Source organism: Cryptomeria japonica, chromosome 4 (assembly GCF_030272615.1).
Source record: "Cryptomeria japonica chromosome 4, Sugi_1.0, whole genome shotgun sequence".
NCBI classification, from domain to species: Eukaryota; Viridiplantae; Streptophyta; class Pinopsida; order Cupressales; family Cupressaceae; genus Cryptomeria; species Cryptomeria japonica.
The window spans coordinates 280,689,821-280,715,367 of record NC_081408.1 but is presented as its reverse complement, the minus strand read 5'-3'; positions in this window follow the sequence as shown (position 1 = coordinate 280,715,367).

Sequence of the window (25,547 nt, the reverse complement as noted above, 5' to 3'; positions counted from 1 at the left end):
TGGTGCCTATAAGCTAAAATATGAACCCTATGTGCCACTCTGATGCCTGGAAGCACTAATCTAATACTCCTATGTGTTGAGATATCAGAAAAGGTTATGTGCTAAAATAAGATTAAACGCATTGAGATATGGTTCCTATGTGCTAAAAGGTGAAATGGATGTGCTAAATTTGACCGCCTATGTGCTAAAATATGTCTCAGATGTGCTAAAAGAGTGTTCTGGAGTGATTGAAATCATCAACCTACACAAAAAATGATGTTATTTTTGGGGACGTGCCCCATGGTGGGCGCCAAAGATGTATGTGGTAAAATCTGTTGATCAAATCAAATAAATTGAGATCAAATGACGTACATACCAATGAGACTCTTGAGTACAAGTATAAACTAATTTAAACTAGTTTAACTTCCCAATGGGTGTCCCATTTTTCTCTATCTCACAGGATCCCTAAAGCCAATGTTTTTCTCTCAGATCTTTGAGCAAATGACTTCAGAATGACAACTCCAAGAAAGAGTGATATTGTGATCTATATGCATGAATGCATTCTAAGATCTATATGATATGTTAAAAACTATGATGCTTAAGGTAAGATTGAGATAGTGATATGATAAGGATATTGCGAAATCATCTGAACATGATATACTAGCATGGATATACTATGACATGAAAATTCTTCTAAATGATATGATGATATTCTATCAAAGAGAGGACACAATGCTTGATACAATTAGATTATAATGTAGATGCATGAAACTCGGATATCGAGAATGAGGTAGATACAATTAGATTATAATGGTGATAATTGTCAACAAGAGGTGGCTAGAGAGGATATGAAAGAGGTATTAAATGTCTGAGAAGACATGAAGGTTTTCTTAGGAGGTTGGGCAAAGGTTAAGTTAGGGTCATCCATTGGATAAAGATTTTACCCAAGGGATAAACTCATGTCAAGGGTTAGATAGGACAACTAGGGTCAAAGCCATGAGTGTTTGATGAGACCCTTGAGTTGGATAAAGGTTAAGTTAGGGAGAAAGTATCTAACCATGAAGGGAGGTTGAATTAACCATTAATGGTTTGGAAGACTTTGGGGACAAATTTGTAAGAGTCCTTACAAATTTGGGGGAACTCAACAAGTTATCTTGTTGAAGAAATAAAGTCTTTAATGCATTTAGAAGACTTTCTTTGAAATTTGAGAAGTGACCTCCTCAAAGTTAGGGAAATGACATGATTAGAGAGATTAAAGCTAACTGGTTAAGATTATATGGATTCTAGATGAATGATAAGGAGGCAAGTTGGAAATGTAGGAGAGGGCAAGTGGGAGAAAAATAATTTTCATTAAAATAAAATGTTTTATTTCAACTAAAATAGATGCAACTTGCATAAATACAAGTGGGTGGATTTTTATAAATAAATTAGATTTATTTATATGCAAGGGTCAATATAATTAAATGTAAATTTAATTAAACGGAAGAAAGGGAAATTAATTAAATAAAGTGATTTATTTCATTAAAGGTTAGAAAAGGTTTATATGAATTTAATTAAATAAATTGAGTAATTCATTTAATCAAATAGATGAAAATGAAGAAATTAATTAGAGAAGATTTAACTAATTGGGGGGGATGGGGTTTAAATAAATATTAAATATTTATTTAAAAAGGTGGCCAGATTTATACGTCTACAATAAGAAACAGGTTATGGTGGGAAAAAGTAAGTGGAGCCAGTGGGCAAAAGTAAGTGGTTGGATTATTTCATTCAAGATGAGATGTTGTTTAGAGGAGTTCAACTATGTACACCTAGGAGTTCTATGAGAGAGAGTCTAATATAGGAGAAGCATAGTTGATGATTAGCTAGAGACTTTGGTGTTTATAAGATAGTTGCATTGGTGAGTGAGAATTACTTTTGGCCTCAGATTCATAAGGATGTCAGGAAATTTGTGCAGAACTATAGAACTACAACTTGCAAAAGGTAGTTGTTAGAATGTCAAATTGTATAGGCCTTTGATAGTTCTAGAGAGACCTTGTGAGTACATAAGAATGGATTTTATACTTGGATTGCCGAGGACACAGAGAGGAAATGATTCTATATTCGTGGTGGTAGATAGCTTCTTGAAGATGGCACATTTTATACGTTGTAAGAAGAGAATAGATGCAGTACATGTTGCTAACTTATGTTTCAATGAAGTGGTGAGATTGCATGGCTAAAATCAGAGTTTCTCACAAAGATAATAAGTTTGTTGGATATTTTTGGAGACACTTTGGAAGAGGATGAAGACAAATTTGAAGTTTAGTTCTACTTTTCACCCATAGATTGATGGATATACAAAGGTAGTAAATAGGAGTTTGAGAAATTTTTTGAGAATCTTAGTGAGAGAGAAAACCAGAGGTTGGGATTTGATTCTTGCACAAGGAGAGTTTTCCTATAATAATTCAGTGAACAAGAGTACCATAAGAACACCTTTTGTGAATAAGAGTACTAGAGTACACCCTATATGTATATCAGAGTTGAGAGACATCAGTAATGCAGATAAAAGGAGTGCAAAAGCATAAGAATTTGTAGAGCATATGAAGACAGTGCATACATAGGTTAAACCACATTTGGAGGACATGAACAATAAGTATAAGGAGAAAGAAGATGAATAGAGGAGACACAAGGAATTCAAAGTGGGCAATTAAGTGATGGTGTATTTGAGAAAAGAGAGATTTCTAGTTGGAACGTATAATAAGTTGTAGATGACGAAGTTTGGACCTTGTACGATCATGAGGAAATTCAATTTGAAAAATGCATATGAAGTGGAGTTACTAGATAGTTTGGGTAATTCACCTATATTCAACATTGCATACATACATCAGTATCATGAGGTAGAATTCAGTGAAGATAGTGTAGCAGACTCAAAGAAGTAGATGCCCTAGAGGGAACCAAATCAAATTGAGGACATTTTGGATAGTAGGATTGGGTGTAGCATTCAGAGAAACCAATACATATAATATCTTGTGAAGTGGAATTGCAGACTAGTTGAAGATTCATCATGGATTTCTTAGGCAGAGGTAGACCGTCTTGGTTTTCCTTTGACCCCCAAAAAGTGAGTGACTTAATTTTTAATCAACCCTAGATATCTAATGCAAGAGCATTCCTGGTTCTTGGCAATATTGCATCAATCAAAAACATTTTCTTTTCAATTTGTTCTTGTTTTGCAGTTCAACATTTCAATATGTGTTTCTTTGTATTTTCTCACCACATCTTGCGGAGTTGGTTTTTTATCATGGACATGTTCATCTATTTTATCCTTGGTTCGCAGGACATTTGGATCTTTTCCCAACAAGTTATCACTTCTTGAATCTGAGACAATTTTTTGGCTTAGAACACCGAGACCGCTTGGACCTATTTGGACTTTCCCTTTGGTCTGCACTTCATTCTATGGATTTTTTGGAGGGATCTCTTTTGCGGAGGTTGACCTTGTTGTTTTACAATTTTCATCTTGGGCCAACACGAATCACCCTTGATTATATAAGTTAATGTAATTAAACATTAAGAATCAATCTTTAGAGGATGGGATATAGATCGAGATGCTAGGAGGTCTAAATTTTTCTTGAATTCTTGTTGGAGCCGAATGTTGCATAATACACATGTTTTGTACTCAAGCCTGTGAGCTAAATCTATGAGCTTGCATGTTGTCAGTAGTTTGTAACTGTTTTTCATGAGATAATAAAGTCTGTTCTCCATTGCCTCCATCATGATTGTGTTGTTTCTACTTTATAACTATTGTTGCACGGTCTGAATATTCTCTTTGAGGACTCCCCTTCTGTGACTACACCAAATTTGATCATGGATGCCACATTGAGCAACTTAAGCTTGACTTTACTTCTCCAATGCTTGATGATTTCTTGATTGATTTCTCACTTGAATTGAATTTTCTAGAGTGATTAATGTTACCTTATAAGTAATTAATTTTAAAATGAGAGGAGAAAACCTCATTTTATACTTAACTGTTTGAAAACTATTTGAATTTCAAGAGTAGGCCGAAATGAGATCTAAATTCCTACTCACTTGATGTGACCATCGTGAGGACCAAGGCACTATGGTCCCATGGCGTTAAGCTAGGAATAGGGTACCCTAGTGCCTTTGTCTTGATAATTAGGACTCAAATTTGGAAAAAAGATAGGAGAGAAGGTGAAATGCAAGTTTGTGAGAGGTATGAACAAAATCAAGGCAAACATCAGGCATCGAAAGACACAATTCCAAGGTGAGGTCTACGTGATAATGACATTATGTGGATGAATTTATGATACTACATTTAGCCCCTACTTTAGTAAAGTAAAAAGTCGCATTGAAAAATACTCACCAAGGTACCAAAGAGACAAGAAACACAAAGCCCCTGGGGATTTTAGGATCTTATTACTATAATGTCGAGATAAAAGGGACATCTTATGAAAGGGAAAGGGAGAGCACTACTATACTAGCCTAGTAAGATTTAGTGCTTGTACTATGAGTCATAAACATAAAATACCAAATTACAAAGCAAATGGATTAGCTTGCAAAGTAACTTGAACATTGAAAATATTTCATAGGTGTGTGCATAAAGTGTAACATTGAGAGGAATGTATGTCCCATGTTAAAGCAATTGCATACATCTTATCAAGAGAAATTTCATTATGGTAGAATGCATCCAAAAGATAAGAATTTTACCACAATGAGATACCCCCATTGGAGGACAAATCAAATGACAATGGCCACAAATAATATATAAAAGAGTACATAGGGGATTCAGTAGCTTTGGGGTCAGTAATGTGCTTGTGATAAATAATGTGTAATTCCCTACTAGGGAACCCTATAGAAATAATAACTCATAAATTAAAATACATGGAAAATATTTCTTTTTAAATGAAACATAAAACATCAACCATTTTTATATCAATATAATATTAAGTAAATACATTAGATAACATAGAGGAATCATACATTGTTTAGTGGAAGAATTAATCATTTCCTATATAATAATCCTCTAAGGGTTCCCTAATATTTCTACTAACCAACACTTACTAACATGTATTAAACACCACTAAGTTACTCACATGAAGATATCTTTACTCAATTACATTATTCTAGGACACACTAACATTCCTAATAGGATACATTGACTAAGCCTAATTAAATAAACTCCCAATCATTAATCATATTACTCATCATTTAAAGATCTATTCTAAGTTCATTTTAAAGCGCCGAATGGAAGATTCCTATAATAACCTTCATTAAGATTAAGAACATATATATAATTCACATGAGTACATTCACTTACAAGATATCCATCAATACAAATGCATCCATCACAAAATCCTATTACAGTCATGTCCATTTTTTTAGACTGTTCAAATAACCAGAACATAATTGAGAGGGGGGGTGAATCAGTTGTCACCAGATTACCAAAACCTTAATCAATTAAAACTTTAATACCGTAACACATAAGATAAATATCATAATGCATAAACTAATTACCGAAATAGAAGATATACCAATTAAGAACAAGCAACAATTAGAGAATAAATACCATCCATATGACACGAAGATTTGTTTGTGGAAAACCTGATAACCATGGTGGGAAGCCCACCCACAGTCACATACTTCTGCAATAAGTATGTAAATACAAATTGATGAGACTGCACTTGCAGGAAGGCCAACAAACTAGAGCACACTGCTCATTACAAAAGGAGTCTCACTGGCTACATAAAAATCCAGACTGCAATCGGGAAGGAAGAATGAACTACAATCATAGCATCTCCTATGCCTGAATACAAATCTGGTTAAGCTCAATACTAGATGACTTAATCCTCTTACATAAACCCAACTCAATCACCAATGATCAACCAAATCCTCTACATGAATGCTTATTAAATTATTCACTCACATACATCCTTATCACTATCCCTTACATTCCATCTGATGATGTACAATGAGATCTGACATCATAAATATATACAAAACCTTGACCATAAACAATAAGGACGACCACTAGACAATAAAGAAATTATATAATTACAAAACATGTTGGCCTAAGACCAAACAAATAATATCCAACCTATAAGACATCCCAGAAACACATCGAGAAGTCCAAACAACACGTTACATTAAGTTGTTCCAAAACCTAGATGCACCTGGACCCAATTTAGGCCCACACATGCTAAAGTAATGAATCCAATCTGCCAAGTATCAAACACGATCACCATCAACATCTTGAATCTCTACTAAAAGCCACACCAACACCACTTATTCATAATATCAAATATCTTCAACAAAGCTCTATTGGTGAAACCCTCACCGGATCACCAAACCAATCTTACCAAGATATAAGATAGCATCCGATCACCAAATAAAAACTAAGTAAGTGAACATGAATCTGAGTAGCATAAATAGCAAATCTAAGCCAAATCCAAAAGTGAAAGCATACTGGATTATACCAGATGAACATGATCTAATCCAACTAGAAACCAAACAACCTACCGAGACAAGAATGATACTAGTAAACAACCAAAATATCTAGTGTTGACATCAATGATAAAACATCAATGCAACACATAATAAATTCCTCCAAATGGCTAGCAATATCCCCCTTTGGCATTGATGGCAACAGTAGATGTGAAAAATATCCGAGTGTCAAGAAATACCAAACAAATCTCCCACAGAAGAATATAGCAATGAAGTTCTGATCCATACTCTCCCTCTAGATGATATCTCAGTTAAGTTTTGGAAATTTCTCCCCCTAATGTATATATCTCCTTAAGTTTTTCACATGAATATCTCTCCCTTTTTGACATCAATGTCAAAAATCTGACATAAATATCAAAACAAAAACATAAACCACTAAATCACAATACTAAGTACTCCCCTTGAGTACTAGTGTCACCACATCAATATGGAATGAATAATATCTCTGATAATGCATATCAAACTGATGCCAAATAGTATCAATCAGTGTTCTTCCAGAGGGCCAGAAACCCCTAATCTATCTTTGAGGTACTCAAATGATTCTTTAGTCAAAGGTTTAGTGAAGATGTCTGCAATCTTCTCTTTAGTGTTCACATCAACCAGTCTAACTTCATTTTATTCCACCTTCTCCTTCAAAAAGTTATACTTGATAGATATGTGCTTTGTCTTAGAGTGAAATAACGGATTCTTTGATATGCCAGTCATAGCAGAGTTTTCACAATTAGAAACTCTTAGTCCATTACAATGCACTTTTATGTTCTTCAACATTTGCTTCATCCATAGAACTTGTCTATAGTTAGTTGCAGCAGTAATATACTCAACTTCAACAATAGATAGAGAAGTACATGATTATTTCTTATTGATCCATGAAATAAGTTTCTTTCCAAGAAAGAAAGCTACACCAGAAGTACTTTTTCGGTCATCAACATCACCTGCCCAATCTACATCTGTATATACACATAAATTAAAGTCATCATCTTTAGGGTACCACAAACCATATTAAGATGTTCCTTGTAAGCATCTAAAAATTATTTTCACCGTACTTTCATGATTTTCTCTAGGATCAATTTGATATCTTGATGCAATGCAAACAACATTCATTACATCTGGTCTAGTCTGAGTCAAACATAGCAAGCCTCCAATCATAGACTTGTATCTTGTAGGATTTGTCGGTGCAGATTCATCTTTCCTTGTCAATTTTTCACTTGTAACCATAGGAGTACTAATCAGTTTAGAATCTTCCATACCAAATTTATTCAACATCTCCCTAGCATACTTAGTTTGATAGATGAAAATACCTTTATCAGTCTGAGTAATATGAAAACCTAAGAAAAAAATCATTTTCCCAATTATAGACATCTCAAATTCTCTCCATATTGTTAGAAAATTTCATGCACAACTTATCTTCACCTACAAAAATAATGTCATCAACAAAGACCTCAATAATCAGTATATTATCATTAGTGACTTTATTATAGATTTCTTGTTAGGATTACCTTTAGTGAAACCAAGCTTCAAAAGATATTTGTCCAACCTTGCATATTAAGCTCTAGGTGCTTGTTTCAATCCATATAAGGCTTTCTTTAACCTACAAACCATGTTTTTATCATCTAAAAGTGAAAAACCATCAGGTTTCTCAATATAAACTTCCTCATCAAGATCCCTATTCAGAAAAGCACACTTAACATCCATCTGATTAACCTTGTAGATTTTATGTGCAGCATAGGCAAGAAATAATCTTATCGCTTCAATCCTAGCTATAGGTGCAAAAGTTTCACCGTAATCAATTCCTTCCTTCTGAGAATATCCTGTACAAACCAATCTATCTTTATTCCCTATAATGTGTCTATATTCATTTAATTTATTCCTAAATACCCATTTAGTTCAAATAACATTCTTATTTTTAGGTTAGGGAACTAAAATCCATGTGTTATTATTTTCTATTTGATCTAATTCTTCTTCCATATCTTTCATCCAACATTTATCTTTACATGCTTCAATTATCGATACTAGTTCAACTTGAGAAATTAAACATACCTCATTAGCTGCTAATCTTCTTCTTGTCATCACTCCATTGTTCTTATCCCCAATGATCTGATCTTTTGAATGATTCAAGCTTCATACCTAGGAGTCTTCTGGTTCTCTATTCCTCTTTCCTATTCTTCAGTTACTGTTGAATTTTCTGATATAGTCAAAGTAACTGGTTCAACATTTTTGTTCCAGTAAAGGTGTTACCAATTCTATAATGATCATTTCCACTGCTAATTCTTGCTCATAAATTTTGATTTGACTTCTATTCTGCTCATCCACCTTGACATTATCACTCTCCACAATTCTTTGCAATATCTTGTTATAACATCTATATTCTTTACTTTCATTATAATAACCAAGAAATATTCCTTCATCACATCTAGGATCAAATTTTCCAATGAAATCATCTCTCTTGATATAACATTTACTACCAAAGATTCTGAAATAATTAACTGTAGGTGTATTGCCAAACCATAATTCATAAGGTGTATTATTGGTTTCCCCTTTGATATGAACTATGTTGAATGTATAAACTATTGTGCTCATTGGTTCTCTCCAGTAGATATGAGGTAGATTAGCTTCCATGATCATGGTTGTAGCAACATCCAAGGTAATTATGTTCTTTCTTTCCACAACTCCATTCTACTGAGGTGTTTGGGGAGCAAAAAATTGTCTCCTTATGCCATGCTTCTCAAAAAATTTACTAAACTCACCGGATGTTAATTCTCCATCATGATCTGACCTTAAGAACTTAATCTTCAATCTTGTCTTAGTTTCAAATTTATCCTTAAAGATTTTAAACTTTTCAAAAGCCTCATATTTCTCCCTTAGAAAAGTAACCCACATCATTCTAGAATAATCATCAATGATTAGCATAAAATATCTATCACCTTGAAAACTTTTGATTTTCACAGGGCCACACAAATTAGTATGAATAAGATCAAGAACATCATTAGATTTGTCTTATATACTCTTAAAATATGTTTTGACCTGTTTTCCCATTTGACATTCTCTACATACCAGATTATACAGCTTCACAATCTTAGGTATATCTCTAACTGCCTTAGTTGAACTGATCTTTACCATACAATCAAAATTCACATGAAATAGTCTTTTATGCCATAGCCAACTCTCATCAATTTTTAGCATTCAAGCATGTCTTCTCAGTGGAATTCAAATGAAATATATTACCTTTTGTCTGAGTACCGGTTGCAATCTCCAATCTAGATCTATTAATGATTTTGGATTTTCCATCCTTCAATTGTAATTGAAATCCCTTATCCACAAACTATCCTACACTCAAAAGATTATGCCTTAAACCTTCAACATAATAAAGATTATTAGTATTTCTCTTACCATCTAATGATATAGTTCCTTTTCCTTGACCATGCATGCTTTGTCCTCTCCAAATCTAACTAGACCACCATCAAAATCTTGCAAAGATAGAAACTACCTTGTATCTCTAGTCATATGATGTGAACATTCAATATCAATTACCCATTCATCCTTATCTTCAATTTTAGTGGCAAGGGACTTCTCTTTTGGTACATTCTCTTCTAGTGCCAAATCATCTTCCTTGATAGCCAAGAACACCCATTCCTTTCCTTTGCCAGAACCACTAGCAGAGTCTTGTGTCGATTCATCATCAGAATCAGTCACACCTTCCTCATCTGCAAAGTAACATGATTTATCTCTTATTTTCCTATAGTTATACTTGTTCTAATATCTAGGGTTAGGCTTAAAAGATCTTCTATCTCTTTCTTCAAATCTTGAATTCCTTTCAGGACATCTAGATGCAAAATGACCTATCTTATTACATGCAAAACATTTAAAAGGTGTTTTTCCTTCATACTTACTTCCTACCAGTCCTTTAGGTACTCTTCTAGTAAATAGGGGTTCAAGTTGCTCAAATTCTTCATATTCCCTTTTAATATCATCCAATTCATTTGCATACAAATATTTCGAATCATTCTTTCTGATTGATGATGTAAATTCATGAAAATCAGGTTTAGACTTCATAGCTCCAGAAGGTCCAAATTCTTCAAGCTCAAAATCAAACAATTTCCCAATGAGGGTATCTTTATTGACACAAGTATTGACCATTATTCTTAATTCATTAACTGGAGTAGCTTTCACCTTATAAGCTGCTGGTAAAGCTCTCAAAAATTTAGAAACTATTTCATCTTCACTAAGAGATCCACCACAACATTAAATTGCCATGACAATTTCATTTACCCTTTCCATGAATGCAATAATCCTTTCATCTTCTTCCATCTTCATATTTTCATATCTCACTGGTAACCATCAAGTTTACCAATCTTAACAATAGGGTCACTTTCATTAAGAGTCTCCGACTATTCCATATAGCCTTTGTTGATAATTTGTCAGTCAATCCTGTTATTTGTTGATCAGAAAGTGCACAGAAGAGGGCTTCTCTAGCTCTAAAATCATTCTCAAGCTCCTTATCCAAGTTTTCCAGAGGAGGATTTCCAAATGCTAGATTGAAAGGACTAACTTGATTTCCCAAATTTCCTTACCAAGACATCTCAGATGAGTCTCCATCCAAATTTTTCATACTCTATAATTTGTTCCATCAAGCCGAGGAAATTCTCTCCGAAAGATAGCTTCAAATGAACTAGATGAACTTGAACTGTTAGTTGCAATAGGATCTTCCTCAAGCGGTTAAGCTTATGTAGAAAGGACTAGAACTCTGATACCAATTGCTAGACAATTTAAATAACCAGAAGACAACTAAGAGGGCAGGTGAATCAGTTGTCACCATATTACCGAAACCTTAAGAAATTAAAACTTAAATATCGAAACACATAAGATAAATACCAAAATGCATAAACCAATTACCTGAAATAGAAGATATGCCAATTCAGCACAAGCAACAATTAGAGAATAAATAAAATCCACATGACACCAAGATTTGTACATGGAAAACCTAGTAAAGGGAAAAACCATGGTAGGAAGCCTACCCACAGTCAGATAATACTTATGCACTAAGTATGTGAATACAAATTAATGGGCCTTCACTTTCAGGAAGGCCAACAACCTAGAGCACATTGGTCATTACAAAAGGAGTCTCACTAAGTACATAAAAATCCAGACTACAATCTAGAAGGAAGAATGAACTGCAATGATAGCATCTCCTATGCCTGAATACGCTTCCAATTAAGCTCAATATCTGAGGACTTAATCCTCTTACATAAACCCAACTTGATTACCAATGATCGACCAAATCCTCTACATGAATGATTATTACATTACTCACTCACATACTTCCTTATAATTATCCCTTACATTCCATCTTATGATCTACAATGAGATCTTACATCATATATATGCAAACCCTTGACCATAAACAATAAGGTCGGCCACCAGACGATGAAAAAATTACATAATTACAAAAAATGTTGGCCTGAGACCAAACAAATAATATCCAACCCATAAGACATCCCAGAAACACATCGAGAAGTCCAAACAACACATTACATTAAGCCAGTCGAAAACCTAGATACACTTGAACCCAATTTAGGTCCACACGCACTAAAGAAATGATTCTAATTAGCCAATTCTCAAACATGATCACCATCAACATCCTGAATCTCTACTATAAGCTACACCAACACCACTTATGCATAATATCAAAGATCTTCAACAAAGCTATACCGGTGAAACCCTCACCTGATCAACAAACCAAGATTACTAGTATATAAGATAGCATCTAATCACCAAATCAAAACCAATAGACTGAACATGAATCTAAGTATCATAAATAGTAGATCTAAGCCAATTCCAAAATCCAAAGCATGTTGGATCAACATGATCTAATCTAACCAGAAACCAAACAACCTACCGGGACCAGAAGGATACCAGTAAACAACCAAAATAGCTAGTATTGACATGAATGACAAAACATCAATGCAACACATGATCAATTCCTCCAAATGGCTGACACATATGGAGTATCCAATTACAAATATCCTTTCAATTACAAGAACAATATAGTCTACATTAAAATGGTAGAATAGTCTACACTTGAACATAAACCACTAGAATACAAGATAGACCCATTCAGTTGCTCACCAACAAGAACTCAAAAGAACCCAATGGATGGTAAACATTACCCAGACCTAACCATATGGAGCCCGGAAGTCCACCCCCTATGCTGGAGATAGACACAAGGCCCCAAACATGAAACAACAAGACTAGGGATAAATTAAATGAACATACACCCAAATCAAGATAAACAAGACACCAGTGCACAAGACTAGAAAGTAAATATATCAACCAAACATTACAAGAGAACATCCAAATACATTCCAAAATAATTTCAAGGAAAGGATAACAATCAAACCTCTAAAGAACTTCCACAACAAAGTATTACAAAAGTAAGAATATCAACCAAAATCTTCCACATACATCAAAAGAATTCCAAAATACAACCAAAGAAATTTCAAGATAAAATAAAAACCAAGGAAACATCCAAAAACAATCAAAAGACTCCAAAATAAACTTAAAGACTTTCGAAGGCCACCGCATAAAAAATTGGCATAATAGGATACTAGGATACATAAGAAGAGAGTGTCATTGTACAACCTCAATCATCAGTTATCCTAATCGTTTGACCCTCTCCTACCTCTAGACCCTATCCCCCATGTAGAACCCATGTGGTACTATATAATCATTTCAAGAAGACAAGGTATTGCACAAGACTCTAGATCTAGTCTCCTCTCCAAACGTATTGGCCTTCCCAATCACATCCTTTTTCTATATGAGCACATGAGGCCATGAGTAGGGCACTAAATTATTATCTTATTAGTGTGTAAAAACCCAACCTTAACTTTTATTATTAATGTTATCACTTATTAATCAACTCTCCTATAGGTTATCTTGGCTACCACTTTGGGCCCCAATCCCCACAAAGAACCACTCCTTAATTCACCTAGATAATATATTGTATATGGCTCCTATAAGAATCATGAAACATATGATATACAAATAAGAACATCATGAATCCATACACAGGAATAGATTGCACAATTTGCAAGTAGGACTTCCAAAGAAGGACCAATCACAAGTTCAAGTCTTGAAACTGATTTATAACCTCAAAAACTTTGTTCCTTTTCACAAGGGAAATTGGTAAAGGGCATATGAACACCAAACTAGTAAAAATAAGTCAAATAAGACACAACATTCCAAAATTGACAAGAAACAAAATCACCTTAAGCATTTAGGACTGACCAAGAGTTAAAATTAGAGAAAAATTACAAACTAAGACAAATAATGTTAAGGCACCAGAGGCTTGGTCATATTGGGAAGAAGGGTCTTAGAGACATGAAAAGTAAGCACCTTGTTGAAGGCCTTCGTGATTGTAATTTATATTTTAACTTTTTAATACATTGTGGTTATGATAAACAACGCTGTTCCTTTTTATTCTAGTTCTCATTAGTTTTTTAGGGTTTTAGATTATTTTCATTTAGATGTCTCTGGTTCTATTAATGATCTTTAGATACCTAAATCTAGGTATTTTATCTCTTCTATAGATGACTATAGTATAAGGACATTTGTATATTTAATCAAAAGTAAATCTAAATTTTTTAGTTGGTTTAAGGATTTCAAATCCTTGGTTGAAAACTAGACTAGTAAAAAAGTGAAGTGTTTGAGGATTGACAATAGTAGTGAGTTTTATTTATTAAAGTTCGATAGGTTTTTAAGACCCACGAGATTGAGAGACACAAAACAAATCAATACATCCCATAAAAAAATGGAGTTATAGAGAGGGAAAACATAATGTCGATGGAAAGGGCTATAATTATATTGAGTGGTTTTGGGATTGAATAGAAGTTTCAGACCGAAGTTGTAGCTATTGCATGTAATTTGATTAATAGATCTTGTACTTTGGTCCTTGTTGAAAAGACACCTATGGAGGCATGTTCTGGTAAGAAACCCTCATTAACGAATCCTAGAGTCTTTGGCTATGAATCATATACACATGTTGAATATGATCCTATAGCTCTCTCATCTTGATGATAGATTATTAAGTATTGTTGACATAATTAATTATTCATGTTGGATATTATTACACCTTACTTAAGTTTACTTACGATAATGCATTTTATAGTAGTTTGGGTATGAGACACTTGAGTGTTTGTGCCACATTGGGATAGTGTGTGTAGGAGAATTTCTACCTTTTATGGTGTGATCTTGTTACTCTCTATCATATCCACTTATTGTGGAGTAGTAATTCCACCTTCGGTGGGTGATCCACCTCATGTGGAATATTATATTATTTCTCCTACCTACCACACCTATTTCCTACCTAACCTTGTTTCTTATTGAGCCACTTCTCATGTTTGTGTGCTCACATATAGATATAGCGTTGCCTATATATGGAGGCTCATATTCATTGTATGAACAACCATTTTTTATCTATTGATAAGAATACAGTTTATTCTTCTCCTACATTTAGTCTCTCTATTTGTACATTTCATTGAGCTCTTGATCTTGGAAAAATCTTACATGGTATCAAATCCATTAGAGCATCATTGATTCATCTTTGAGAGGCATTATTATGACATCAAGAGGTAGATCTATGGAGCAACATCTTTTGGAGGCATCCTAGACCAGATCCGACCTCGCCATTGCGTCTGCATGACCGTTTCCATGAATTTTGACTATAAATTTGCCTATATTGGGTGAAAGTCAAATTTGGGGCTTGGAGGAAAATTTTTGCCCAATTTGGGTGGTACAGTATAGATTTTTGAAATAAAATAAAATTTCTGTGAAAATTATGTTTCAAATTCCTTTTATTATTTTTGCAAGTTTTTGAAAAGTTTTATTGAAAAAAAATAAAAAATAAAAAAATCATTTTACGAGGGGGTACCTCCACCTCCCCCCCCACGATCCGTACTGTTGCATTTGTTCTTGTATATCCTTACCCTCTGACTACGACCTGACCGAGTTCTCCCTGAGCGTCGTGCAATATCCATCAGTCGCAAGCTCCCATCGCCCCTGCGCACCGTTATCGACAACCACACTACCTGCCGACGACCCTCCTCGGCATTGTTGTCGGCAACCTCCCCGCCGCTAGTCTTCATCGCCACCTCCTGGCCCTCCAGTTCCTGCACTGGTCCACTACACCACCCGCCACCACCCGTGCTTCTATCGCTCGTGTTGCACATCCTTCGGTCTCTGACGAACCCAACACCGTCCACCGGTTGCTTTCTCTCAGTGGTTGTCTCCTTCCTCGGTGGTCGTGACACTTCCAACAATCTACCATTGGGCCAACATTTGGCCCCACACCTCATTGTCATGTGACCTACACAACGCCACTTGGTAGCTTAGTCAGTGCCTAGTCATCTTGACACATGTCAATCCGTACTATACGAATGCCCAGTCAACAAGGGACACAAATTTTTGGCGATGACTATACAACCATCAAATTTAATCGTGCAGTTTGCTGACGTCATCATTTTGAAAAAATTATTAGCCCCCTCTTGTTGGGCTTTTCAGTTTTGCATTTCAACTTTGGAAGGCCATATCTTGCTCAATTTTGCTCCTTTTTTGGTGCAATGTTTTTTGAAATGGGCTATTTTTTCATGTACTTTCTGGTGGTAGAATTATTTTCTGATTTTGATGGATAGAGTGTTCAGAAATTTGAGTTTTTGGTGACTGTACCTATCAAATCCTCATTTCTACAACTTCTGGGACTTTGTTTGGGCTCATACGAAATCCTTTTCAGGTATCGTTTGTTTTGAAAGTGCATGATATTTTGTCTAGTCTCATAATATGCTATCAGTTTGTAGCAATTTTGAGTATAAATTGTACTTTCAACATATGGGCTTTTTTGGCCAATTTGGCACTTGTATTGCATAGATCTATCTTGTTGGTCTTGTAGTTCTCAGCCTATTGGGGCAGTTGTAAAAGAAAATTAGAAGTCCACCTTGCCATTGTTTGCAAGTTTCGTATTGTACATTCACTACATATAAAGTGCCAAATCATTATTTTGGGAGGGGTACTTTGATTGATTGAATTTGGGGAGGTGTCTCTTGTGATTTTGTGCTCGTGTTCTTTCCATTTTGTTTCTATGGGTTGAAGTAATTTTCCTCTCTTAACTCCTCATAATTATGCTACTTGGAAAATTTATACATGGAGTAAACTTTTGGAAAAAGGACCAACTCATTATATTCATGGAATTATTGTTGCTCCTGCTGATCCTAAGGCTGATCCTATTGCTCACTTGGATTGGCTCACTAATAATATCATGGCAATTGGTACCTTAAGAAAGTATGTATCAAAGGATCTCAATTTTAATATTGAGAAATGTATTCTAATCAAGGATGCATGTATGGTCAAGTTGATTAGATTAAGGGATATCAAATTGATAGTGATCTCACCATGTTAAATCTCAAGAACTTTGATACTATACAAGATTATGTCACTAAGGAAAAAGAGTTGAGGGCACAACTCAAGGATTGTCACAATGATAAGAAGGATACTCAGTTTATCTTCAATTTGATGGGCAAGCTTCCACAAGAATATGCGACATTTGTTTCTATTTTCCAAACCCATAGGCTGACAATGGGTTCAAGCTACACAATGCCTACATTTGATGCTTTCGCCGAAATATTGATGATGTAACAAACTAAGTTGATAACCATGGGCATTTTTAAAGATTCTAAGTCTCAAGCATTAGTGGAAAATCAAGGAAAGGAAAACTCAAACAAGAAGAAATGGCAATCAAAGCCTAAGGAGAAAGCATCACCTTATCCACAACAAGGAGATTCATCTTCTTCCAAGAGGGAGAATTCACTAAAGAGGGAGAGACCTAATTGTGCCTATTGTAAAAATTTTGGTCATGAGGATGTTGGCAATATTGCATTATAACAGACAATGAAAGATTGTTGGCATTTCTTAAGGATATTGAGAAGGTTGTTGATGATTATGGATATAACTGATTAAAGATGTTTTACTATCTTGATATTATTATTTTGTCATTGATGTCAAGAAATTGATTTTCTAATTCAGTATGATGTTGCCATATCTTGAGAAGTATGATATGAAGATTATAAAGAAGTCGGTGAAAGACATAGGAAAGAATATGATGAATAAGGGGATGAATAAGGTATTCAATGAGCAACTACTACTGTGTCAGACAATGATGAGATCATGATGTTTTAGATTGTTTTAATGTCATACATATGTTGTAAATTGTAAAGGTTAATACTATAGTATGTTATCAACCAAAGAACCTAGTCTGTAAACCCTAAGGAACCTAGTCGGTAAACCCTAAGGTTATCGCTATTGGTTAATAAAGGCAGAATGTCTACCGAGTGAAGTTTAGTATTCACCGAGTTGTTACTGAGTTGTAACTGAGCTATAACAGAAAGCATTAAATATTTACATGTGGTATTTAATGAAAGAATCTGATGAGCTGGAGCGGATCAATGATTGGTAAGCCATAGAAGAAGTTTGTTAACGAATCTAAGGCAATGGAAAGTCAGCATGAAGATCTACAACTCAGATTGAACTGCAATACCTTGGCACAAGTTCCAAGACTATTATGTAAGTTCCAAGGCGGGGTAAAAAGTTTTCAGATTGAAATATGCATTGAACCTGGACAAGATTGAAGATCTGATGGCTATGATTGATCATGGGAAATGTGATCAAGGAGATTAAGCGGTTACCTAATTGTTTATAAATAGAAAACTATTGATAAACAATGTATGTGAGCAAGTGTATGCACAGGGATGCTACATAGTGATTACTGAGCATAGAAGCTTGAAGACCTATTAGAATAACAGAGTATAGAAGCCCAACAGATAGACAAGATTAGTTCTATGTCTAGATTGTATTGAACAAATAAGAATTTGCTTGAGCATTTTAGATGTGAAGTTGCAGATAGATTTTTATTACTGTTATTTTGCGAAAGTGACAGAAAATCTCTTAACCGAGTGGACTTAACAGTCTTATATGTAAATCCTCTAGCAAGGTGACATTTTGATTGAGTGTTTGAAATCCTTTGACAAGATCACTTCTAACAAAGTGAAGATCCTAACAGATCTGAGGGAAATCCCTTAACTGGGTCACATCTAGCAATGTGTTTGTAATCTTTAACAGGATTTTCTTTTAACCGAGCATACTCTAGAAGAGTATATTTCTTAGTGGGTATGAAATCCCATAGTGGTTTTTCCCTATTTGGGTTTCCACGTTAAATCTGGTGTTATGAGGTTTATATTGTTCATATGCTTTTGAGTTTGAATGTTTGATAGTTTTGGATATATGACTGATATATATGTTATCGAGGTTGAATCTGATGTTTTTATGGATGATTAAGTTTGTATGATTCACCCCCCCCCGCTCTCATCTTGTTGGCTATTGGATCTGTACTTATATTAAGTATTAGAAATATCAGAGGAGTGTCATTGTCATTGGAAGAAGATTGATGAGCTCACACATATCCTCAAAAAGCACAACATTGATTTTCCTAATGTCTACAAGAAGGAGGATTCATCAACTTCGAATTCCTCACATTCAAAGGGGAAAGGGAAAGCATTCATGGCTTCAAAAAGTGGGAAGACTCCCTCTTTTGGGACAAGAAAAGGAAAAGCTCTTTGTGCTACTACAATTCATGATTCAGGAAGATGGCTTCTAGAAGGGGCTTCTCATCATATGGCATCTTTGCAGTCTACATTCTCTTCATTTGAGTCTTGCACCATGACACAGATTTTGATGGGCAATCATACATACATGCATGTGATTGGGAAATGACCTATTTCCATTGGGGACAACTCCTTCAATAATGCATTGTGTGTACCCCATTTGACAAACAATCTCCTTTCCATCTATCAAATCACACATGGCACAACTAAGAGAATTGTGGAGTTCACATCGGAGTCAGTTTTCATTAGAGACTTGGAGACTAGAGCTATCATTGCAACTGGGGTGGTTGATCATCCATCTCAGTTATACTCCTTTTTAGATTTAGTTGATAAGGATGATTTCACTTATGATGATTCTACACATGATGATCACACTTCATGTGATTATTTAGATTTTGAGGAGAAGTTTGGGTACTTGAACTTGGGGATTCTCACATGTGACCCCGTTCTTGAGCCTTGTATTTCATCTCCTCCTATTAATATCACATCACCTATTGCACTTAATGATGTGGATAGTGCGATAGTTTTGCCTTCTCGTGATTCAGTGCAATGGGATATTTCATGTCTTCTAGCTTCAGTTTCATGGGATGAGTACTTGATAGACATTGCAGGTTTGTTTGTGGAGTCCTAAATTGCAGATTTGGGAGACATCATTGATGATATTCATCTTCTCTTTGATTAAGATGGCCCTTCTTTGATTGTTCCAAGGGAACACTCTGACCCTCTTGTTCAATCTCTACATGATCATTCTTTCGAGATTGACATGATTGTGGATTCTTATGTACAATAGTTGGAGGAGGTCTCTTTTTGTTTAGAGCAGACATGTGAGTCTTTGGGACTTGTTCTACATTCATCACCACTAGATCTTGGAGTGCCTCTTTCAGCAGTGTGGAGCAGTTCACCACCTTTGGAGGGGGTGTCTTTCAGCATCGACATGGGGACACTTGAGCTGTTTTCATAGACTTCATTCATCATGAGTTTTTTTTCTACATATTCCCTTCATGATTGTGGAGACTTCATGGATACGCCCTTCATTTTTTTTCTTCCTAAGGGGAGGAACGTTGTTTGACATTCATGGAGCAATTTCTTCATTCATTCTCGAGCTTCTATCATTGGTGCAATTTCTTCTCTCAAATGGGGGGACATTTTCCTCACATGGGGTTTTGTTCCTCACATACTTCTATGAGAGTTCTCTTGTATAGTTTTCATCTCTCTTTTAAGGGAGGCTTTTTTCCCATTCAGTTTTTCTCTCTTTCCCCTCTTTATGAGATATTTCATTGCATTGGTTTTCTTTGTATTTGTATTTGTACATGGGTAGCTAACATGGCCTCGTAGCCGAAACCCATCTTGCATTTCTTAGTTGCATTGTAGACTTAAGTGCATTCCCCTAAGTTACACCTAAGGGGGGCTGTTGCTGTAATTAATTATTCATTTTGGATATTATTACACCTTGCTTAAGCTTACTTAGGATAATACATTTCATAGTAGTTTGGGTATGAAACACTTGAGTGTTTTTTCCACATTGGGATAGTGTGTGTAGGATAATTTCAACCTTTTATGGTATGATCTTGGTACTACTCTATCATATCCACTTATTGTGGAGTGATAATTCCACCTTTGGTGGGTGATCCACCTCATGTGGAATATTATATTGTTTCTCCTACCTACAATACATATTTCCTACCTACCCTTGTTTCTTATTGGGCCACATATCTTGTTTGTGTGCTCACATATCCATATAGCCTTGCCTATATATGAAAGCTCATATTCATTGTATGAACAACCATTTTTTATCAATTGATGAGAATATAGTTTATTCTTGTCCTACATTTTGTCTCTCTATTTGTACATTTCATTGAGCTCTTGATCTTGGCAAAATATCAAAAGTATATTCCAAAAAATTGATGCAAAAACTTTTACATAGTTAAAATCCAAAAAAAAAATACAACAATATACATGTGCTGAGTGAGAAAATATTAAAATTAGAGATCAAGGCAGTTAAGTATATATTCATCAGTTATAGTGTCAATGTGAAATATAACAAGCTTTGGAATCTAATCTTGAGAGAAGGCTCTCTATAGTAGAAGTGTGATCTTCTTTGAGTTGAAACCTTCCACAATTGATTTGCAACCAAAGAAGGAAGAGAAAAAAAACAAGCCCTAAGAAAGAAAATATATGAGTTCCTAGTAGACCCGATGATGAGAAGAGATCAAGTAGCACTGAAAGTTATGAAGAAGAGAAAGAACCTTAACCTGAACAATTGAGGAGGTCTACCTATGATAAGATGTGACTTGATAGATATGGTTATTCACCAAAAAAAAACTATATATTCTCTGTTTGATTAAAGTTGTATATTTTATTTGATTTCTAACACTAATGAACCTATGACTACTAGAGAGACTATGTGTATGCATGATGAAATTTGTTGGATAGAAACCATAAATAAAGAGATGGTTGCATTGAATAATTATGCTACATGGGAATTGGTCACTTTTCGTAAAGGAAAGAAACTCTTTGGATATAAATGTGTGTTAAAAAAAATTGGGTCTAGATAGAATTGTTAGGAAGTATAAGCCATGGTTGGTTGCAAAGGGTTATTCTTAGGTGGAGGGATTTGACTATGGTGAAATATTATCTCTTGTAGCTAAGGTGACATCCATTCAATTCCTATTATCACTTGCAACAACCTATTACTTGGAAGTCAAGAAAATGGATGTGAAGACAACATTTCTTAATGGTGATATAGAGGAGGAAACTTACATGTCAAAGCCACAAATTTTCATTGAAAAAGTTAATGAAAACCTTATTTATAAGTAGAAGACATATATGTATGGTTTGAATAGAATTTGTAGCATACTAAATTGTACTCCCTTACAATTTTGACTGCATTGGATCCCTCACCTTGGTATTCATGCTCAGGGGCCTGAATAGAACCTGATTATGTGCTTTCTGTGCAAACTTATTATCAATTTCACTTTTCACATCATCCTACCCCTTTATTTTGGTGCCTGATTGGGAAGGACTAGGGAACCACACGCTGGCCACCCTTCAGGACTAGGGCGGCATGCCCTGGTCCTCCCAATTAGGGCCCAAATTTGGGCCTCTTACCGATTATAAAATTTGAGCTCGAATCCTAGCTTTATGTCAGCTCATGTCAAAAAAAAATTATTTGTTTTATGGACAAGTATAAAAGGAGGTCTACCCCTCTCATTTTAACAACACATTCAATTTTCCCATCATATTGATAAATCAAGTCAAGCAAACAAGCATTCAAGTTCAAGTAAGCAAGCAATTAGACTCCATTCAAACATTAGAGTTGATATGCATGTTCTATGTTATTTAAGAATTCACGAAAACTTAATTCTATATCCAGGAGACAAAGAAAACTTCACAAGGAGGTATATCATTTGTGTTTCAGTCATTATTCAACATCTCCCTCAAAAGGAAAACATTTCCATTACTGCAATGCAATCAGATTTTATTTCTATTTCTTGGTTAATTCCTAAACTAGGTTTAACCTAAGGCAAACCCATACTCTAAACCTATTTAACTTCCCTAGTGCACTTGCAAGAATAGGTATGGAGCCATGATCTTCAGGATAAGCCTTGTTTGTAGAGATGAATCGATCCCCTATGTAGTGCAAAAATTTTGGAGGACCAGAGTGATCGTCACATCGGTCCCAACAAATCAGAGGCTACCTATGGGAATACATCCGAATATTCTTAAAATACCTAGACCCACATTTGTTTCTTTATCTAATGACTAGCTTAATGTTTATGCATTTTTTACATCAAATCCAACATGTCTACCTTAATTTCAGCATCTTCAAAAAATCAATTTAACTCAAGGGAAAGAACAGGATAATTCAACACCCCTAGAATCTAATCGGCATTTATAACTCCTAAGTTTAGATCTATCAAATTCCTATTATTCCCTAATGTAATATTCCCCAAGTAAATATTAGTGGTTTTTATACATCTAATGGTGGAAACCATAATTTTCCATTACTCTAGTTTCCTAGAATGTGGTATCAAAATTTTCTCACCCATGTGTTATCTTTGAGATTTCTAAGATTTAAATTTGAACATTGTGTGCATTATAAATCTAAAAATAGTCACATTCTTATCATAATCTTGTTTGTGAATATATGTTGTTTATAGGGAATAGTAAAAGAATGATTTTATAATTGAAGTCTCAATTAGCAACAGGGTTTAAGTGAAAGATATAGATGCAACAAGATATATTCTTGGGATTGAGATCATTAGAGATAGAGCTAGTAGAAAGCTTCACATGAGCCAAAGCAAGTATGTTAGGTTTTTGTTGGATAGATTTAGCATGATAATTTGCTGATAGTTAGTTATTCCATTGTTATAAAGGATGAATATTTCCATGGATGATTGTCCAAAATATCCTACTGAGATGGAGTACATTTCTAGAGTACCTTATGTGAGCATTGTTGATAGGTTGAAATATGTTATGGTCTATAGAAGGCTAGACATTTCCCAAGTAGTCAAAGTCCTTAGCCAATATATGGATAATGCTAGTAGGCTACATTAGGATGTAGTTAAGAGAGTGTTTAGATATTTGAAGGGCACTTTCAAGTATTGCTTGTGTTTTCATGGTTATCCTTCTAGACCTCAAAATTTAGTTTGAATTATGGATATGTGGATTTGGATTGGGTCATTGACATTGGTAGCACGAGATTTGATGGTATGATTAAATAATAAGTATCTGGTCAACTACTGAGAGGGGAGGGTGAATCAATAGATAGAAAAAATGATAAAAACTTCACCAATCAATCTCTCAAAAGTAAACTTACAACTAATAATGAAATAATCTTTTTCAAGATAAAATCTCATAAGATAAACCAGTTGTTTATTACATCAATTTAACAGTAAACAAATTTTTCATTTCTCAATGCTTCTGGTTATCATGACTTATTAAAGTAGTTAAGTAAATCAACCATGAAAACATAACCACAAAAGCATTCAACACTTGACACAAATTTTTTTGACATGGAAACCCAAATAAGTAAAACCCATGGTGAGATGAGACTCACAAGATAATATATGAACTCTTCTCAAGTTCTCCCTATTAGGAGCCTAGCCTGTTAAAGCTTTACAAAAAGTCTTCTTACGAATTGATCCTATTAGGAATCACCCGGTCAAGGGATTGACTATATATGCCTTGTTAGAAGAAATACCCTATAAGGAGTAACCTTGGTAGAGGATTTGAAAATCCAATCTAATGGACCTCCTTGTTAGAGGATTTGAATAGCACCAAGCTTGTTAGAGCTTACCCAGTTAGGGGATTTCAATTCTATTGTAATTGTTAGAAAACAATAGGAGTTTGCTGATTTGTTTGAATAGCACTACACTTGCTTGTTCAGATCTATTTCATGCTCCTATATTCCTTTACTTAAACTATAGATATATCATCTGGTTAGGCAACCATACATCAGCTGATCTTTCCAACACTTGCCAACTCTCAAACAAAAAGGCTTCATCGACCTTATAAAAAAGTCAATTAGGTCAGTAAGACAACAAAAACCTAATTCTCATAGAGATCGGAAACAAGTTTGGTTCAAGTATGACCATTGGATTACATAGCAATCTCTGCACATCAATAAAGAAAATTTTGATCACTCCTTGATCATTATTTCATTGATCTCAGTAACTTATCATGCGCTTTGCACTAGATGGAACCAACTTGCTCATTCCCTAGATAAAAATCGTTACGTCAATGTGCGAAAATATTTTCAAATTGTCTTGATATGATAATCATATGTTCCATAATCATTACTGCTTATTATTAGATCATAAACCAATATAACCAATAAACTTGATTGGTTAGGGTTTATCAAAAACAATAGGTAGGGTTTACTGGTTACATCAATAGATAAGGTTTATACCATTACACCGGTTATCGGTTCTCCTCATAAATTCTTCCTACTAGTTACAGTAACAATATTACAACAATATCAACAATATCATTATGGGTTCAATTGACATCAATGACAACAGAACATATCATTAATTCAATCTTCGTGCAAATGCTAACAATATCCCCCTTCGGCATTGATGGAAATATAAATATTAATACCATTGATTGTTGTTTCATTGTGGATAGGAATCATGGTTTACATTACCAAGTATTCACCATGCTCTCTATGTCTTCAACTTGATGCTGGTTCTCCTTCCACAATCACATAATTCTTCTCCCCCTTTGACAATAATGCCAAATTGAAAGTAAAACATGTAATGTTAAATTTCACCGCACAACATCAACAACCTACAACTTGATGCTCCCCCTGTGGAACAAATCTATTTCTAGACCAATCCTTCTGTAAAATTCTGCAAGTGGCTCCAGGACTGA